This window comes from Coptis chinensis, chromosome 7 (assembly GCF_015680905.1).
Source record: "Coptis chinensis isolate HL-2020 chromosome 7, ASM1568090v1, whole genome shotgun sequence".
Classification (NCBI taxonomy): Eukaryota; Viridiplantae; Streptophyta; class Magnoliopsida; order Ranunculales; family Ranunculaceae; genus Coptis; species Coptis chinensis.
The window spans coordinates 90,290,307-90,297,415 of NC_141462.1; the positions used below are offsets into that span (position 1 = coordinate 90,290,307).

At 39.4% G+C, this 7,109-nt stretch overlaps 1 long non-coding RNA gene across 1 annotated transcript; it reads left to right on the forward strand.

Moving 5' to 3' along the window:
• Positions 1 to 2,920: 2,920 nt before the first annotated feature.
• LOC147489875 (uncharacterized) lies at positions 2,921 to 5,371 on the forward strand. Its single transcript, XR_015202146.1, has 3 exons — positions 2,921 to 2,948; positions 4,446 to 4,857; positions 4,950 to 5,371. It is a non-coding gene; the product is annotated as an uncharacterized LOC147489875 (long non-coding RNA).
• Positions 5,372 to 7,109: the final 1,738 nt, after the last annotated feature.

Sequence of the window (7,109 nt, forward strand, 5' to 3'; positions counted from 1 at the left end):
CTTTGGCGGTTATGGCGAGGTGGAGACCTACTCTGTTCCCTGCGAGTCATGAGCTTATGACGCAGGTCGCCATCAGCGATATTGGCATAATGCTTGATATGTCCTGATTCTATGAGGTCTTAGAGGTAGTGCTTAAGCCCCCAACACTCATCGGTCTCATGACACTTTGCTCGGTGGAAGGCACAATAAGGCTTGCCAAGGCGATCCTTTAGTTGTCGTACATCAGGTCGGTAATATACAGCTCGCTTGATCTTATCCAGTATGTAATTGGGAGATTGGGTGAGTACAGCGAACTCGTGATTATTGCTTGGTCTATTCCCAGTTTTCTGTCCTTGTGTCTGGGTCACTTTTTTGAAGCTGGGGGAGCATAAGAGATTGCTGCCACCTCTTGTTCTTCTGATAAACCATGATGCTTCATGCCTTCTTGTAACTTGATGAACTTGTCTACTCGAGCGTAGAGCTCAGACAAGGTTTCTGGTCTTTCTTTCATAAGCAATCTGGACAATGCTGTGTTGCACATTCGGCAAGCGTTGGAGAATGCCAATGTGGCGAATGACTCTTTGAGGCCACTTTCCATGCCGAGTAGTTCGGTTTTAAACCGACCTAAGAAGGCATGAATTGTTTCGTTTTCGCCAAGTGAGAGCTGGAAAAGTGAATCGAGATCGCCTTTTACTGTTGTGGACGTCTTGGCTAGCTTAACGATCGGTGAGTTGCCGAAGTCCGCTCGAAAGTGAAAAGAACCAATCGAGCGCGCCATCCTTAAGACTAGCTAGAAACAAACGGCAATGGAGATGGTCGAACTCCTGAGCACTATAGAGTGCAAGGCTTTGAATGTAGCGTGCCATGTGCTGACCAGGACACGTGCTGCCATCGTACATTGGAAAACGTGGCTGGATGAAATATGGAGGAGAAGCTTTACTAAGTACTTCAGCAGCGAACGGGGACGCGCGGTATGTCTTCAGCATCTTTTGAACGATTTGAGTGGCGTCTTTCTTAACTGCACTTTGGTCGATCCTTTATGACAGTTTGTTAATCTGTTGATTAACCTCGTTGATACCGCCCTCTGCTATGGCACCTGGTGGATTTTGCGTGTCCACTTACGCACGCAAAGTAACATTCTCCTGCCTGAGCAGGGTAATTTGCTCATTCATTGTACCTAACTAACCTGCCAAACTCTGGATTTGAGCTTCGAGGCTTGCCATGCTTCATGGGCTTGAGGATTTTGTTTCTTGGTTTTGGGATTTTTGAAGTGGTTTCTCAAGAAATCAAGACCACAGACGGCGCCAATATAAAGGTGTATTTTAGTTATACCTTACATACAAGATTAGGAGGAGAAAGGATTTGAATATGAGAAAGATCGAGTTCGTTGTTGAGCGAACTGCCTACGTATCTATCTCTCGATTCTAGGGGAGAGAAGAATCAGGTCTGACGTAGTTCATGTGGGAGGTATTTATAGCCGGTGGATGTGGATCTCTATCCAACACGTGTAATGACATCCACAAATGTATGGTCAAGATTGAGAAGGAGTGTTGAAATGGTAGTGGTAGGAATTCTGTAATGATGGGGAGTGGTTATAGTGGTTCGTAATTTGCGGTGATGAAGTGTGTAAGTACAACTTTAGCAATGATTGTTTCTAGAAGATAGGTTGAGTCATGATATAGAACACTCTGTGTGAAGATGTGCGAGTCGATCTGTTCTAGAGCGATCTCGTAGCTCGTGGACATGAGTTGATGATGTAGGTCGCTCTGAAGGCAGTTCGGAGAACTAGGTCAGAGGTCGGTGTGGTATTTCCACTATGTTGAACATGTGTTTGATATTCCTGAATGAGAACATCACTCCCTCACAAACAGTTGGAGCAATTTTTTGGAACAAAGAAGATCGAGTCCCAGGAGCTGCGTATCATAGATTTAAAGCCAAGGAGATAAGAGGAAGTTGAGATGATTAGCCCATGAAGTATAAGATCACATATATCTTTCTTGAAGTGAAAGAGATTATGAAGCAGGGATAAATGCTCTCAACTATAAGAGGGCATGATTTATTTAGAACTAGTATATTGCCCATGCGGTACGACACTAAAAAAAAACCCACCGAAGCCGAACTAAAAAAATTCCAATCCAATCGAAACCCAACAAAAAAGCCCAACCGAAGCCCACTAAAAGTCCAGCTGCATTTGTTGACTTCAATAATGATCTAACACTCTTGTTCCACACTATTAAACGACCCATGCCTCATAAGCCCTATGATTCGCCACGTCATACGCTATATCCAAAGGTTAGGGGGTGGTGTTTGATGTCCAGTACCACCCTAATTTGTTATATAAATAATTCTATACTTAAACATATAATTTGACATAGTTGACCGACACAGTGACGTGGCACTGCCCAACATCAATGTTGCAATATGAAAAGCCACCACTGCAACATCAATGTTGCATCGAGAAGTACCACTATAATAACAATGTTGCATCGAGAAGTACCACTACAACATCAATGTTGCACCATGAAAACCACTGCAACGTCAATATTGCACTATGAAAAATCAATAGAATGGATGGTTTGTTATGAAGAAAAGATGAGAATGGCAAAATAAGAATAAAAAAATGATAATGGAAAGAGAAGAAGTATTTTAAGTGAGAGAAAAAAGATTTTTGGATCTTATTTTTACCACTGCAACATTAATGTTGCAACATACAACATGCAACATTGTATTACTCATTTATTTAGGGCCGCCGTATTAGCACATCATAAAATAGGGAAGGACTATATACAGACCCCATATCTCTCAAGGCAGACCCCATTTTTTCTCAAGGTAGACCCCAAACTTAAAATTTTCTCAAGGCAGACCCCAAACAAAAAACATTGTTTTCTTTTTTCACTTTTCACTTTCTTCCGCCGTTGTTCTCTTTCTTCCAACTCCTCTAAAATAAATAAAAAAACCAAGTGTTTAAGGTAATAAGAACTTGTTTATCCTTTAATTCTTCTTCTCTGGTTAATATCATCGTTTCAACGCTCACTTTGTCGGTAAAAAAATGACTTTTTTATGAACTACTTTTTTCCCATTATTATTTTCATGTGTTTTATTCTGTTTTCTGTCGTTTATATTGAATTTGAGTTTACCCATTGTTGGGTTTTAATGCATTCGTTGATTTGAAGTAAGTTTAGTGTTCCAAGTTTGCATTTTTATGAACTTATTTTTTGATGATTGATATTATAGTTATTATGACATGGTGCTGCATTTCTTTTATTTAAGTCATTGAATGTAAATCTGTTGTTGCAGGTTTTAATATTTTGAGTGTTTTGCTACGTTATCTTCTGAGGTTTAGAAGGTCTCAAATGTGCAAAATCAACGTATCCCCTCAAAAGCTTCTCTGACTATGTTTCTTTGAGTAAGGGTTTGTACTCAACAAAATACTTCTTGTTTTTCTCTTTCTTAATTCAATTGTTTAAGATTCCAGGTGTAATAAGGTGGATACTTTAGAGACCATGCTATGTTTTTCTTTTGAAGTTTCGATTTGGATATGGATTGAGATTGATCAAGGCTTATTATATTTGAGTGTTTGAATGGCGAGAAGATGTTTCTTTATTAATATTTGCATCAAATAACATTTTTGTAGTGAGAATATTTCTTAGAAGTGTTTTCCCATTAATCACATACTCTAAGATTTTATATTTAATATCTTCAGAGGGTCATACTCTTATGGACCAGATTGTTGTGTGGGTATCTTTTTAGTCGCTTTATGAGCTTGATTCATTTGAAAATAGTATTGCATTGCTGCATTCTGTGTTTGGTCACTACATATTCATAAATTCCAAACGGTTGTGTTTGATCACTTTTCTTGGAAAAACCTGAGAGAAAACCCGATTGGTGATAATATCATCTAAGGCAGAGAGATTTATAGCACAGCTAGTTCATGAAAATTTTGTTTGAATGCAATTTTGAGGTTATATTATACTAGTTGTTGATGATGATATATGGCAGTTTGTTTGAATGTGAAAGAGGGGATATATATGTTTCGTTCTTCTATTAATCCGAATCTGCCATAGGACTGATCATTAATCCGATAATGGAGTGAGTAAATGACTCGAAGAGGTACTCGTCCTTATAGATGTTAGCATCACTTGAAACCTCGTCTTGTAACAGCTTCATCTCTGAGCAATATTCAGAGATTGGAGTTTTTTTTTTTTTGTGAGAGGTTTTCTGACATCCGTTTGACAAATAGAATATTATTTTGGATAAGATTATGAGGATGTTGGGATTGTTGTATCACTTGTCATTTAATAACAGTCTTTGATTGAGAGACTTCGAGTGCTTATAATTAATATATAGTTTACAAAAAAATCATCGGTTTTTCATGGCATAGTTAAAAGCTTGCATTTTCTGTCTTGCATCATAAAGTTTGGGTTGTAATTGAAATTTGACTATTGTTAGCTATTGACATATTACAGGGATAGTCATGCCGCCCCGAAAAAAGAAAGGGAAAGTTGTCTCTAGTCGCCAGCCTTCAGTTAGGGTGCCCCAAACGGCATCTCATCGAATACGAAAAACCAAAAAAGCAATAGTTGTAGAAGACCATATTGAAGAAGACGAGAATGTTGAGTTGGAAGAAGAACATGATGAGGAGATAGAGGTTTCTAATGGGCAAGAAAAAATTTGCAGCAAGTAGATAATGTTGAGTTGGAAGAAGAACATGATGAGGAGATAGCGGTTTCTAATGGGCAAGAAGAAAATTTGCAGCAAGTTGATGAGAACGAGAGCGATGGAGAGTCTAAATTGGGAATATATTCCGGAGGTCCTATAGATAACCAAGTTTTGGTCGATTATGAGGACCATATTGCTCGCAAGATTTGGGCTGGAAAGGTATTTTTTTTTTACATCTATGCTTAATTCATTTTATAGTCGTGTTTTTTATTTATTTATTTATTAAATTAAAATCTTGTTTAATTTTGTAGGAAAGGGGTATTCTAAAACTGCACCACCATACCGTCAAACTAGAGCAATGGGGCATAAGTAAAGAACCACCTCTTTTCCAAAAGAAGCTAGAAGCTACCGGGTTGTTAAATTTAGCCTTGTATTCGTGGAAGAACTTCAATGCAGTAGTGATTTCAACATTTTGTGAGAGATGACATCAAGAAACAACTACTTTCCATCTCCCATTTGGCGAGATGACCATTACTCTCGATGATGTCAGCCAAATTTTGGGGATTCCAATCAAAAGTCTTCCAGTGGAGGGAATCTATTTGTTAGATAAAGGAAAAGCAGAAGAATTGCTTATACAAGGGCTTGGTTTGACGGCTGAAAATGTACCCAAAGTTAAAAAAGGGCATGTGACTCTAGAGTGGTTAAGGAAGACATTCTCTAACACGCCCGAAGATGCTACGTGTAACGCCCGTATTTTAAAATACGTATTTTTCTATTTAATTAATTAATTTAATTATTTATTTTCAAAATTCGTCGGACCGGACTCGAGATATGTGGGCCTGGTTTTTGGGCCCGAGTCGGTGTTGAGCTTGGGTTTCGGACCCAAGTATATAAACACTTTTTTCTAGAAAATAGGGTTCATAAAAAGAATAAAATAATAAAAATGGAGGCAGAGTTTAAAGCTGGATTTCTGGAGGGTGGAGCGCGACGGCTCGGACTCGGAGAAATTTGTAGGAGCTGTTCATACAGGTGAGTAGCTATTTTGCTATTTCACCTGAATACCGAAACCGTTTTATTGTCCTATGATTTCACTAATTTTACTGTTCATTATACTGTTGTGTTGGACTTGGTGTCTTTTTGTTTTATTAAACCTTGTTATAGTTCGGATTGTAATTAAACTGTTGGAAGCTTTGAACAATGTGTTAATGGCGGCCAGTACTGTTTATGTTAACTGTTGTGCGTGAGTAGTTTATTTTCCTGTTTTTCCCGTATACAAACACACAGTTAACTGTACTTCCCAAAACTAAGTTCTGTTCATCGTCCATTTTCTGTTTGTTTTCTCTTCAAAGACTATCATTACTTGTGAATGTTTAAAACCTTAGTAGATTGTTAGTACTGTCTACACCAGTAGGTGGTGGTGAAGGGAGGCGCGAGGGAGCCCCTAACCTCCTCCTCTGTCAAAAACGCCATTTCGCCATTCTACCGCGTTCTTGAAATTTTTGTTGTGAATTTATTTGTCTTTGGTTTGAGCTTTTTGTATGGTGGGTTGGTCTATGGATGGGTGTGGATGTTGGAGTTATTGGGAGGGGTCGGAGGTGGTTGGCGCCATCAATGGCGGACGCCGGGCGCCCTCCATAAATCGATTTTTAATGTTTTTGATTGTTTTGTTGATTGTTTTGGTTGGTTGAGTGATGATGGATTGAAGGGGGTGTGTTTGAGTGCGTGGGGGCTGTCGAGTGGAGGTGGAATAACCATTAATGGTGGCCGAAATGATTTTTAGATCTAGAATTGATGAAGTTAGGATTGTATGAATTAGAGTTTTGGTTTTATTAAAGTGGTGGGGGTTTGTACCCTCTCATTTTCGGTTTGTTGGAATTGGTGGTTGTGTGGAGGTGTGTGGTGGCTGGTTTTGGTGGAGGAGAGAAGGGAAGAAGATGAACAGTGATTTCGGTTTGGGCCTTGGGCCAAAACCAGTTGGTTTTGTTTGGGCCTAGCTTGTTTAGTTGGTTGGGCCGGAATTTCATTTGTTTCTATGGGCCGATTTTTATTAGTTGATGGGGCCAGCTCACTTTAGTTTTGATTGGGCCGGTTTCAGTTTAATTTTCGGGCCGAACTCAGTTGTGTTTTGGGCCAGTTCAGTATTCGTTTTTGGGGCCCGTTTCTAGTCTTGCTTGGGGCCAGTCCATAGGACTTAAAATAGATCCAATTGGGTCAGGTAGAATAAATAAGTGGACTTTTAGACTTTCGGGTTCTAAGGTTTGGGCTAGGCCAGTTGGGTCCGAACCATGACCTTAGCCATGAGCCCATGAACCATGAACCTTTGACCTTAGCCATGAACTATAGCTATGACCCTAAACCTGTCGAACACGGAAACGACAGTTTGACTTTGACCATCGACCGTTGACTTTGACGGTTGACTTTGACCTTTGACCATGGCGGTTGACTTTGACTAGGACATGTTGACTTTGACT